The sequence below is a fragment of the Canis lupus genome, chromosome 16 (genome assembly GCF_011100685.1).
Source record: "Canis lupus familiaris isolate Mischka breed German Shepherd chromosome 16, alternate assembly UU_Cfam_GSD_1.0, whole genome shotgun sequence".
Classification (NCBI taxonomy): Eukaryota; Metazoa; Chordata; class Mammalia; order Carnivora; family Canidae; genus Canis; species Canis lupus.
In genome coordinates this window covers 30,059,827-30,073,847 of record NC_049237.1, presented here as the reverse complement: position 1 = coordinate 30,073,847, position 14,021 = coordinate 30,059,827, and the positions used below count along the sequence as shown (strand labels likewise).

The following is a 14,021-nucleotide window of genomic DNA, read 5'->3' as shown; positions in this document are numbered from 1 at the left end:
TTGTCCTTTTATTACATGAGCATGTTATGTCTTTCCATTTCTTTATGTTATCTTCAATTTCTTTCATAAGAAATTTTATAGTTTTCCGACTACAGGTCTTTCATTTCTTTGGTTAAGTTTATTTCTAAGTATTTTATTTTTGGTGCAAGTGTAAATGGGATTATTTTCTTTTTTTTTTTTTTTTTTTTTGGTTGCTGCTTCATTATTAGTGTATAGAAATGCAGTGGATTTCTCTATTGTTGATTTTTTATCCTGTGACCTTACTGAATTTATTCATAAGTTCTAGTATTTTCTGGTGGAGTCTTTAGGGTTTTTGTTATATAATATGTCATCTGCAAATAGTGAAAAATTTATTTCTTCCTTACCCATCTAGATGCCTTTTATTTCTTTTTATTGTCTGATTGCTGTCTCTAAGACTTCTATTACTACTATGTTAAATAAAAGTGATTGAGAGTGGACATTGTCTTCTTCCTGATCTTAGAGGAAAAATCTCTGTTTTTCACCATTGAGTATGATGTTAGCTATAGGATATACATATATGGTCTTCATTATGTTGAGGTATGTTCCCTCTAAGACTACTTTGCTGAGAGTTTTTACCATGAATGTATATTGTACTTTGTCAAAGTTTTTTTCTGCATCTATTGAAATGATCATGCAGTTCTTATCCTTTCTCTTAATGATGTGATGTATCATACTGATTGATTTACCAATATTGAACCACATTTGCCTCCCAGGAATAAATCCCACTTGATGATGGTGAATGATCTTTTTAATGTATTGTTGGATTTGATTTGCTAATATTTTTTTTAAGACTTTATTTTTTTAGTCATGAGAGACACAGAGACAGAGGCAGAGACCCAGATAGAGGGAGAAGTAGGCTCCTCGCAGGGAGCCTAATGTGGGACTTGATCCCTAGACCAGGATCATGCCCTGAGCCAAAGGCAGACGCTCAACTGTTGAGCCATCCAAGCATCCTGATTTGCTAATATTTTTTGAGGGTTTTTGCATCTATGTTCATCAGAGATATTAGCCTGTAGTTACCGTTTTTAGTGGTATCTTTAACTGGTTTCGGTATCAAGGTAATGGCCTCATAAAATGGATTTGGAAGTTTTCCTTATTCTTCCACTTTTTGGAAAAGTTTAAGAATAAGTATTAACTCTTCTTTACATGTTTGGTAGAATTCATCTGTGAAGCCATTTGGTCCAGGACTTTTGTCCAGGGGGGCATGTTGTAGGGAGTTTTTTAATTACTGATTCAATTTCATTCCTGGTAATCGGTCTGTTCAAATTTTCTGTTTCTGCTTGCTGCAGTTTTAGTAGTTTATGTGTTTCTGGAAATTTATACACTTCTTATAGGTTGTCTAATTTGTTGGCATATTTTTTCTGTAATATTATCTTGCAATCCTTTGTATTTCATTCTTGGCAGTTGTTATTTCTCCTCTTTCATTTGTGGTTTTGTTTGAGTTCTCTCTCTGCTTCTCTCTCTCTCTCTCTTTTTACTTTTTGATGAATCTGGCTAGAGGTTTATTAATCTTGTTGATTTTTTCAAAGAACCAATTCCTGGTTTCATTTTTTGTTGTTGTTTGGGTGTTTTTGTTTGGGGTTTTGTTTTGTTTTGATTTTTAGTTTCTATATCATTTATTTCTGCTTTAATCTTTATTATTTCCTTCTTATGCTGTTTGGGGTTTTATTTTTTCTTCCTTTTGCAGCTCCTTTAGGTATTAGGTTAGGTTGTTTATTTGTGATTCTTCTTGGTTCTTGAGGTAGGCCTGGATTGCTATAAACTTGCCTCTTAGAACTGCTTTTGCTGCATCCCAAACATTTTGTAACATTGTAATTTCATTTTATCCATGTAATATTTGATTTCTTTGATTTTTTGGTTGACCCATTAAATGTTTAGTAGCATGTTATTTTACCTTCATCTATTTGTGGTTTTTCTTGTGTTTAATTTCTGGTTTCATAGTGTTGTGGTCAGAAAAGTTCCATGGTATGATTTCAATCTTATTGAATTTGTTGAGGCTTCTTTTGTGACCTAGTGTGTGTTCTATTCTGGATAATGTTCCATGTGCACTTGAAAAGAATGTTTATTCAACTGTTTTAGCATGAAATGTTCTGATTATATTTGTTAGATCCATAAGGTCTAGTGCGTCATTCAAAATCACTCTTTTTTGGGCAGCCCAGGTGGCTCAGTGGTTTAGCACCACCTTTGGCCCAGGTATGATCCTGGAGACCTGGGATCGAGTCCCACGTCGAGCTCCCTGCGTGGAGTCTGCTTCTCCCTCTGCCTGTGTCTCTGCCTTTCTCTCTCCCTCTGTGTCTCTCATGAATAAATAAATAAAATCTTAAAAAAAAAAATAACTTTTCTTATATATTTTCTTTTGGGATGATCTGTCCATTGTTGTAAATAGGATTTTAAAGTTTTCTACTATTATACTATTATCAATTAATTTGCTTTCTTTTAGTGATTGTTATTAACGGTTTTATGTGATGTATTTGAATGCTTCTATGTTGGGTGCATAAATATTTACAAGTGCTGGATCTTCTCATTTTATAGTTGACTTTATCAGTATTTAGTGTTCCTCTGTCTCTTTTTATAGTCTTTGTTTTGACTGATAAAAGTATTGCTACCCCAAATTTCTTTTGCCATCTGTTTGCATGTTAAATGTTTCTCTGTTGCCTCACTTTCAATCTATATGTCTTTACTGTGGAACCCAGGAAATTTAACAAAAATCCCCTACCCCTGGACAAGCAGAGCAGGACTAACTCCATTTTGTTTGCATCGATGTGGGCTCCTTGGTGGTTTCTAGGATTCACAATCTTGGGCACAACATTTACATCTGAAAGGGGTCTCTTTGTTTGTGGCATATAGATGGGTCTTGCTTTTTTTATCCATTCAGTCATCCTAGGCCTTTTGATTGGTACATTGGGTCCATATATATTCAAATGAATTACTGATAGGTATGTATTTTTGCCATTTTGTTTTGTAGCTGTTTTTGTAGTTCTCTGATTCTTCTCGTGTTCTCTTGTTCTCTTCCCTCATGGTTTGTTGGCTTTCTTTAGTGATATACTTGGAGTCCTTTCTCTATTTTTTACATACATATTACTGGCTTTTGATTTGTGGTTACATTAAGTTTGTATATAACTTGTTCTGCATATAATACTTTATTTTAAGTTGATGGTCATGTAAATTTGTACCCATTCTTTATTTCTCTCTCCCCTACATTTTAGGTATACGGTATCATACTTTATGTCCTTTATATTTTGTGAGTTCCTTGTGACTAATTTTTACAGATATCTTTACTGCTTTTGTGCTTCCTACTTTTCTTAATGTTACTTATGTTAATATTTCCTATAGAGCTGGCTTAGAGGTCATGAACTCCTTTAGTCTTTGTTTGTCTAAGAAACACTTAATCTCTCCTATTCTGAATGATAACCTTGCTGGATAGTCTTCTTGGATGCAGATTTATTCCTTTCTTCCTTCCTTCCTTCCTTTCAGCACTTTGAGTATATCATGCCATTCCTCTCTGGCTTGCAAAGTTTCTGCTGAAAAGTCAGTTGATAGCCTTATGGGGTTTCCCTCATATGAAACTGCTGTGTTTTCTCCTGCTGGTTTTAAAATTCTTTCCTTATTACTACTTTTTGCCATTTTAATTACCATGTGTCATGGTTTGGACCTCCTTGGGCTGATTTTGCACGAGGGAATCTCTGTGCCTCCTGGATCTAGATATCTGTTTCCTTTCCCATAATTAGGGAAGTTTTCAGCTATTATTTCTTCATATAAACACTCTGCTTACTTCCTTTTTTCTCTCTTATTGCAAGATTATTATAAGGCAAATATTATTACACTTGATGAAGTTGCTGAGTTCCCTAAGTCTATTCTCATTTTGCATATTTTTTTTTTCTTTCATCTGCTCGGCTTGATTAGTTCCATTACTCTGTCCTCCAGGTTGTTAATTCCTTCCGCTGATTCCTCTAGCCTGCTATTTATTCCATCAAATGTATTTTTAATTTCATTTATTGTGTTCATCATCTGATTGTTGGGGGTTGTTTATGTTTTCTATCTCTTTGTTAAGAGTCTCACTGTTCTGTTGTCCTCCACTCTTTTCTCATGTCCAGTGACTATCTTTATGATCATTACTTTAAATTCTCTATTGAACATATTATTCATACCCCTTTTGCTTAGTTTCCTTACATTGATTTTGTCCTGTTCTTTTATTTGGGACATAGCTCTTTGTCTCTTCATTTCATCTGACTCTCTGCCTGTTTCTCGGTTAGGAAATTCAGCTAGATCCCCTGCTCTTGAAAGTAGTGGCCTTATGAAGAAGAGTTACTATAGTGCCCTGCAATGCAGTGTCCCCTGTTCACCAGAACCTGGCTCTTCTGGGGCATCTCCTTTGTGTGCACCCTTCTGTTGTATCTTGGCCACTTTTTCCTTCTATGCAGGCATCTGTAGTAGCTCTCCTTACCTCTTGTGGGCAGCGTTTGGTTCCTGTGCTGTTAGTGAACCAGTGTTGGGCTGCCTTGACTTGAGTCAGACCAGGCATTTGCCAGAGATGCAGTAGCACCACACTACAGGGCACTTTCCCTGTGTCAGCCCTTGAGAAGTTTTCATTGATGGGTGAGGCCCACAATCAGACCAGCTGTTTACCCACAGCCCACTGCTGGGGCCACCATTCACTAATGTGTGTGGTTGTCTTACCCTCATGCCAGAGACGGATTCACTTTGGATTGGTGCTGGCTTCTATTGGAGCTGCTTATACTCTGCCAGGCTTGTGGCACCACTTTGGATGGACCCAAGCTGAGGGCATATTGGAGGAGACATGCCACTGCCCTGGAACTGGGCTGTTGTGGGGTATCCAGTTTTAACATAGTGTGTGCTGGCCCCCTTGCCAAATGAACCCTGATGCTGGGCTGCTGGGACCGAGTCAGTCTAGTGGATCTGTGAATTGTGCATGGGTAATATGCACAATTTTAACAAGGTTCATGTTGGTCCTCTATGGGCTGCTGCTACTGCAGCCAGGACTGATGCCCCACAAAGCACACAGGTAGGGAGATATGTTGGCAAGCTTTATGCTGATCTTCTTGGGGAGGGGACCCACAGCTCTAGGACTGAGACAAACTTGACTAGGAAGAGGAGATCCACTGAAGCATGGGGAGGTAGAGCTTGGTGTAAGCCAGTTAGGTAGGGAATGCAGGCAAAGTGCTAGTTCCCACAAGTGGCCATGTGTTTATGCTGGGAAGGTGGAGGAGAGGGTGCCTACCAACTTCTTTGTTCCTGGACGGGTCTTCCTGTAATCCCTACCTCCAGGACATACATAGACTTACATAAACATGCAGATAAACAGAGATCTTTTAAGCTTCCATTGTAAAGTTTTAACTGAATCAGGTATAAAAATATAAAACTCACTAGTTTATAAACAACAGTTGGAGGAAGTAAAGCATATCTGCTCAGATGAGTAAAACTTTTTAATTTGTGGAAAAACTTTCAGAATTGTATTTGCCCTTGACATGTAATCTTAATGATGCTGTGATCTAGAGTTTGCACAAGAGAGACCTTTTTTTGGCAGTTTGTAATTTATGTATGTATGTGTGTATGTATGCATGTATTTTACTTGAAAATGGTCTCTTTATTATTTTTTTCTGTTAGCAGCTATGTGACTTTGGGCAAGTTAATTAAGCCCTCTGCCCTTACTTGTGAATTGAAGATAATTATATGCCCCTTACAGTATTGTTGAACCTTAAATCATGCTATATGTAGGTACTCACATTGAATACACATAGTAACAGTCAATAAGCTTTACTGTTGTTATTTATATTTTAAAAGGTCTCTTCTTTTTCCTTCCTCTTCTCCTCCTCCATCACCACCACCACCTGCACCACCCTTCAGTTTCAAGCGAGTGTCAATTACCTCCTGGGTTGTTTACATTTCAGAGACATGCTAAGATTTACATTTTCAAGGGACAGAGAAAGAATGCCAACCCTGGGCCTCCAGATGAGGATGGAGTGCTCTCTATAAATTTTGTAGGAAAGGGAAGCTAAAACAGACCATTAAGTGTTTAACCTATATTCTGGGGAAGGTGAAGTTTGGGAGTGGAGATGATGTGACTGGATTTTAAGAAGGGGAGTTTTTGTTGAATGTAGACTAATTTTGTTCTAAGTTTCATTTTTGTTTTTTCATCTTCTTAAGGGTGTCCCCAAGGCCAGCTGTTATACTCTTTTGTATCCACTTTTTAATTGGGTGCCATATGTACCAATAAGACAGTTGTTTAGGGTGAGAGGACTTTAATTTTTTTTTAAATACTAAAGTTATTTTAATTCAAAAGAAATCTGGCCATTAATGGGCAAGATCTATTATTCTCTGTATTGACTAAAACCAGTAATCCTTTTTTTATGGCTTAACCAAGGATACAAGAGGTGGTCTAAGGGAAAGTGCAAAAGGTGTGACCCTCATAAGATGTAGAAAGTTCACTCCCTGAGTTAGCCTAAGAAAGCGAAAACTTTTGTTGTCATGGGTGGTAAGAATGGTGTAGTGGAACTGTGTCTGTGGCCTCCCATGGCACCATGATATGCCTCCAATTCACAAACCCACTGATCTGTGACACCAAGCAGGTACTACTGGAATGAGACTTTTCCAGCACAAACAAGACAACCAAGGTTGAGAGGACAAAGGCCATATGGACCGGATCCCTTAAGACACATTTCCCTGAAGGCTGGCATGACTGGACTAAGAAAGTGCTCTTGTGACTGTGTTTCAGAACCTCAGACTACTCAGCTGGCCACACGATATGCACCTGTACTTGCCCCTTCCAGAGACCTGAGAGAATATTCTCACTGATCACAAAACCAGAGTCTCAGGATAAAAAAAGATGAATGGAAAGGCTTATCTGGTTTTTGCATAGGAGATCCACAGCAAAGTGTATCTAAACAGATGCCAGTCTGGTGAGAACCACGAACTCACCAATCTGTGTGGCCAGCTGGAAACACAGGCTAATAGGACCTCTGCCTATGTTTAATCGTATGGTTTTAAAACTCTCTTATGACAATGACACAAAAGACTAAGAGGAAAATGATGGCCATCTCTTCTTGAAGGAAAAGTATTAATAGGAAATAAAAATACTCTTAGTAGATTTTTACTGGAGTTGTTATACTTAAGGAACTTAGTTTACAAAGAGGCAGAAGGCAATTTACAGAAAGATGGAAGGAGCAAATGTTTGGTAATCAGTTGTTTGTCATTGCCATGGTGAGAATTCTTTCTGATTAAAAAACAACAACAAAGTTATCTTTGATAATCACTTTCTGGCATAGGCCTTCTATATAAATTATTTTAGGCAGTTAAAGAGTGAAATAAAAAGCTCTTCTTGAATTTACTTGTCTTCAGCTTGAAATAATCTGCATATCAAAGTGGCACATTCTGCAGTGGCCTGCCCTGAACCCCATCAACCTCATGCTCTATGTTGTATGTAACAGCCATTTAAATGGGCATCGTCCTCCCTGCAAGTGAGTATTCAACAGGGATGGTTTCTAAGATACCTTGGGCTTTGCTGGAGCAAAGACATGAATGTTCACTGACTTTCTCAGGGTCAACATTTGAAAAAATTGATATATCCAAGCTCTAAGCACCCCACCACCATGGCCACCACCCATTCTTAGAAGGGAAAAGAATACAGATAGAGAAGAAGTCAGCCTGTAGAAAAGAATTTGTATAAATAAAGGAAACCATTTATGAGATATAACTTATTTTTTTAAGATTTTGTTTATTTATTCATGAGAGACATAGAGAGAGAGAGAGAGGCAGAGACATAGGCAGAGAGAGAAGCAGGGTCCTACAGGGAGCTCAATGTGGGACTCAATCTCTGGACCCCGGAATCATGTTCTGAACCGAAGGCAGTTGCTCATTGGCTGAGCCACCCAGGTGTCACTGGGCTATAACTTAAAGATTTAATTTACCAAAACTTTCACTCATTTCATGCTCGCCTTCATTTTCTCATTCTTGCCTGAAATTTCACCATTAGAGAATCATTTCTTAGATTAAACCTTTGCCCCAATTAAAATACAAATATAGGAGACTGTGTCATTGTTATACTTTCCAAATATTTTCAAATCCTATCTCTCTGGGCAGAACATGATAGAAATGGAAAGATTAAGGAGCATGGATAGAAGAAAGAATGAGTGAAAATGAATCAAGAAGAAAAAGTTTTAGGTTTTTGTGGTTTTGTCTGGAGGGGGCCATATGACAGGAAGTAAGCCTGATGAATGTGGTTCTCTTAGTAGCTTCCTCCACTCACTTTTAGCTGCCCCACTGCTGTTTTCTTCTTTAATATTCATGCATTTGAGTTCTGTGATCTGTAACAGAGACTTCATGGTATTTAGCGTTGCCACATGCAGATACTTTTAAGAGCGACTCCATTAAAGATCATTTTCTCCTGGAGCATTCTGTGCTCTCCAGTGGTATTTATCACCCAGCATTTAGTTTTGATCCCTGTAATGTATGCAGAACCAAAGACACCCCTTCATCACTCTCATTCTGCTGGGAGTTAGTTTATGTTATAAAATAGGGGAAATGGGAAAAAGGGGAGCCAGAGGGAAGCAGAGTTGCATATATATATATATATATATATATATATATATATATATATATATATGTTTGCTTTGAGATAAAATAAAGCCATGGCACTAGACAATTAGGAAGTGGGGTTGGGAATAAATGGATTCCCTCCCCTCAGGGCTGCCTATTTACAAGCAAATTGTGGCTGACAACAAACAAAGACCTACTGTGTCCCTTTCTGCCTGGGTTCTGATTTCTCTTCTGCCATGAAATGAGCTTAGAGCAGGTCACCCACTGTTCCCTCCCTCCCACACACCTCCAGGCCTTAGGTGTACATTTAGGAGTTCTGGTCACTTGGTGAGTGTCCTAAGTAAGGACAGGAAATAGGTGACATGTAAATTCCTATGGCTTTCCTTTCAGGGTAAATATTGCAAGGCACAGTACTTTTTACACCTAGGATTGGCACAGACAAGAAACATTTATGAAATTGATTGCAGTGGAGAGGAGCTTGTTTGAAAGATACTATTGCTTGTTCCCAGCAGTTGAAATAATGAGACATCCTTGACTGAGACAGAGAAAACTCAGGATCTGAAGCCTACATTTTGGACTAGTAACGCCCATTTTAGTCCTTCCTTGTTTCTGTTTAAAATTTAATTTCAGGGGCACCTGGGTGACTCAGTCAGTTAAATGTCTGCCTTTGGCTTAGATCATGATCTCAGGATCCTGGGTTCAAGCCCCGAGTTGGGCACCCTGCTTAGTGGGGAGCCTGCTTCTCCCTCTCCCTTACTTCCCCAGCTTGTGTGCTCTTGTTCTGTCTCTCTCAAGTAATAAATACAATATTTTTTAAAATTTTAATTTCATTTTTTTAAAAATCTGATTTTTTTTTAAGTTTTTATTTTTTTCTGGTTTAATTTTTAACTTCATTTCTAGTTTAATATTGGTTCTGGTTTAAAACTCCCAAGGGAGATTTTTGCATAGGAAGGGCTTGGGAATGAGTCCCTGCACTGGCAGAGTGTGATGGAAAGAAGCTGTACAAAGAGAGAATCTATGGGGCATCTGGTGCCTCAGTGGTTGAGCATCTGCCTTCGGCTCAGGACGTGATCCCAGGGTCCTGGAATTGAGTCCTACACTGGGCTCCCTACAGGGAGCCTGCTTCTCCCTCTGCATATATGTCTGCCTCTCTCTGTGTGTCTCTCATGAATAAATAAATAAAATCTTTAAAATATAAAAGAGAGAGAATCTACGACTTTCACAGTCATATCCCCAATTACCGTTTTCCTTCTTCCTTTATCCTGCTGGAGACTTTGTGCTCAGGTACCTTAGCACCCACTTGTAGATTGATCTTTTATGTCAGGTTCTAGAACCAATCCTCTGTAATATTTGGGAAATCCGAGAGCCCTAGGCCAATCTATTAGACATGTACACATCTATTAGACAGAACACATCAGCCTTCTGAGCAGTCAGAAGTAAAGCTACAATCCATTAACTGTCCCTCTTTTGCCACATTTTACTGCTTTTGGGTGATCATCCCCAGTCACTGATGACACACGTATCATTGAATACAGAAACAAACCAGTAACTGTACCTGTTCAGTTAGTGTAGGATTTTCTCACTCTTTGGGTTTCTTGTCTGGAACTCCTGAGTGGACCCCAGCCCTGAACCCCAGGCAATTCTATTCTGACTTAGAGCTATAATTGAACTTATTTCCTGCTCCATAGTTCTTCCCTCCTGGTGCTCCAGATTCTATGGCCGAGGACCTAGCATCATCTTGTGCCAACGTTATCTTCTCATAGAAAATAGGACAATGGGTTGCAAATCACATTTTCTGCTGCCAGGACTGATTACTCTCCTAAACATGTATCAGTTCCAGTGCTAACTCTGTATGAACTGCATAGGATGTGTGTTTCTTTGAGTCTCTTTCCTTTAGCAAAATCAAAAAGAAACAAAACAGAAGCTTAAAAAAAAAAATAGAACTTCATGCAGTATAGACCGATTTCAGTGAAACCTGGTTCTCTAATGAGTTGTGGCCTGGCAGCCCTATCTATAGTTAGAGTTACAATCTAGACTAGTAGAGTCCAGGCAGGCCCTGTACTTTATTGAAGTTGTAGCAGTTCATAAAGCAGACAATGCCCTCTGGTGATATTGCATTACCGCCAAGGTTGATAGGGATTGCAGATGTGTGGATGAGAAAGTGAACAACCACACTCAGTCTGTGATTTGTGTAAAAAAAATATATATATATATGTATATATATGTGTGTATATATATATATATATACATATATATATATAGGAGCTAATAGGAGAGAAGTCTTGGTTTAAAGCAAAGTAAATACTTACAGGGAAAGGGAAAGGATCTTGAGCTCCAGGATGCTGAAGAGGAGGGGAAAATGCTAAAGAGAACAGGTAACACAGAGTCCCCCCATACATTTATCACATCTCCCACTGATATTTTCAAACAAGCACATCCAAGCTAAAAAGGAACAACCCTGAAAAGAAAACAAAGTCATAAATGGTCACAGGTTTGCTGTTACCATCTATCTCCTTTAGGGACTCATTGAGATTTACTTATTCCTAACTATTATGTGCAGAAACACCAGGGTAGGCTTCGTGTTGATGTGTTCCAGATATAGTGCTCAGGGATGAGACAAAACAGCTAGCACCTTCCCTGTCTTTAGGCAGCCCAGAGCCTCATAGAAAATGATCGATCTTTTTAGCACTTCCCGACCAACCAGTCTTCCTGCCCTTCTTATTACAATTCATTGTACTCTAAAGACAAATCCAATCAGCTAGCATTTTTGCTCTTCTTAAGCACCAGACAGATTGACAATATTTATTGCAATGGTAGCTATGGTGCACATTTGATGATTTGAGCCTTTTGACCTAAAGATAACCTAAGTATTCATGATAAGCTGTGAATCCACAGGAAAATAAGGAAGGTTCCCTTTCTCAATAATCATATCTGTCTTGATCACTCAGGCAGTAGTGATGGTGGCAGTGATGAGGACAGTGGTTAGGATAAATATGTCTAGATGTGTGATAGAGAAAGACATAGAGGGAGAGAGAATGTTTAAAAAATGAGAGGAAGAATTTGATCCTAATTATTCCCAAATATAATGTCCTCGTTTCTATCCCAGGTACTATGCACTTTGTAAAATGATTACAAAAAGTATTCAATAGTTGTTTATTTTGATGGGTCCTACTTACACCAGAAAAAGTGGATGAGAAGTGGTTGGCTTAGGGATCCCTGGGTGGCGCAGCGGTTTAGCGCCTGCCTTTGGCCCAGGGCGCGATCTTGGAGACCCGGGATCGAATCCCACGTCAGGCTCCCGGTGCATGGAGCCTGCTTCTCCCTCTGCCTATGTCTCTGCCTCTCTCTCTCTCTCTCTCTCTCTCTGTGACTATCATAAATAAATAAAAATTAAAAAAAAAGAAGTGGTTGGCTTAAAAATAAAAGGTAGAGAAACTTCAAATAAGTTTCCTTTTTATTTATTAACAAGAACATGGGTTTATAAACCAAAAAGAATAGGCTATAAGAAAATAAGTCATAACCACCAGCCAGAGGTTGACCTTTTTTATTTTATGCTAGTTACAGTTGTATCTTGCATCCAGAAAATGATTGATTGCTCTTCAAGGAGTGGTGACATTCTGGATGTGCTACCTCTGATGCTTGTACACTCCACTTATTGACCACAGTCAAAAGTCAGACGTGTATAAAGGGCAGAGTAGCCTCCTCCTAATTCAAGAATTATAAAGTTATTTTATGGTGTGACCTATAACATGATCACCACCAACCAGAAGCCCACGGAGAAGCATTATTTTTATTGATGATAACAACACCTGGTGGAAGTGTTTTTTATTCTTAAACCAGAAACACTGATGTCTGTTTAGCTGGGTGAGTCCAGTTGCTGAAGATGAGGATCGGTTCTTGAAAGTGTCTAACAATGTAGAAAATATGTAGAAAACGGGTACTTGACCTTGAAAATCCGGGACCCCTTGTCTTAGGTTAAGGGTACATGTTGCCCCAGCTAAGAACTTGTGAATTATGCACATTTCTTCAGGTCCTTCATTCACCCCTTCTCTGATTATCAATTACCACTACGTATCAATTGTATTTATTCTGTGTTAGATCTTTCCTATCTTTACTGACTGCCTTATTCAGGCCCTTATCATTCTTCTACCTTGGTGGAATAATAACTACTTATCTGGCCTCTCCAACCCATCATCACTTGGAACCTTCACATTGATAGCAGAATGATTTTTTCTGAACCCAAACTCCTTTGGTTAAAACCCATCAGTGGTCCCTTGGAGACTTCAGGGCTGAGTTCAAATACTTGGAATGACCGGTGGAACCCATATTCAGCCTGCTGTTGTCTGGTCTCATCCTCTTGAACTACTGACTTTACATCCCGAGTGAAGCCTCATGAGACCCTCTATTCCTGGAGTCTGCTACCACATTACATTAATTTATTGCTTTACGTTTGTACCAAAATTGCTTCATCCATAGTTCTATAGTTTCATTTTCAATCTCCCAAGATCCTTGTGAGTAGGGGAAAGAAGGGGCCTTTTATTTTTTTTCTCATTTTATAGAGGGATAGTAGGGGATTAACTCCAAACTGATTTAACAGGGAAGTATGAAATAGAATCAACTTTTGATAATCTTAACATACATTATAGAATTCATGAATTATCTGTAGAAAAAGTGCAATGTATATTTTTATGGTCTAGCATACTACTGGTTCTGGACCTTATATTCAGCTAATTATTTAAAAACTGTATACTCAGTTAATACATGTATATCCATTTATTTTTCCCAAAATGATTGAGCATTTAATTTCAAAATAGGTTATACTTCTCTTTTTCAATAGATTTAATCATTTGATCATTGAGCACTTTTGATAAGTAATATGGAAAGGTAGAATTTTTAAGGCAAATAAACTGCTAAATATGTTATATACATGTTATGTAAAATATATAATATGTACATCATAGAACAATGAAGGATAGGAGTGGGGAAAATTATAGACTAACCTGTACATTGCATAGGAAACAAGTGTCTCCCCTAGTGATATTAACGGAATGTTGGAAGCTCATTTCAGTACCAAAATTTAAATTAAAAAGAAAGGAGGGGGTTATAGCATAGAGGCTGTTGAAAATCTAATTTTCAGTAAATTTGAAAAAAAAAAAAGTCACGAAAGCAATTTAGTTTATTTTTTAAACATTCCCTATAGTGTTGTGAAGACCAAAAAGCAGCTTTGAGCTAGTTCATAAAAAGCAGAATGCAAAGAAGAGGGGGATAAAGTGGGAGGAAACAAATAGGTAACCATCCAATTTAATTGACCAGGCTGATTAAAATGGGAAACGTAAACACCCTCCTCAAATGAGATGATGTCAGATATGCAAAGTCACTTCTTTTTAGATTCCTCCTGGAATGTTTGTAACCCACAACACAACCTATGTTATTTTAAAAAATAAAAA

General features: G+C 38.2%; 1 protein-coding gene across 9 annotated transcripts in view; it reads left to right on the top strand.

The window, feature by feature from the left end:
* The window catches only part of UNC5D (unc-5 netrin receptor D), a 529,465-nt gene that overhangs the window by 395,993 nt on the left and 119,451 nt on the right, over window positions 1-14,021 (top strand). The gene's annotated exons all lie outside the window — the stretch shown is intronic.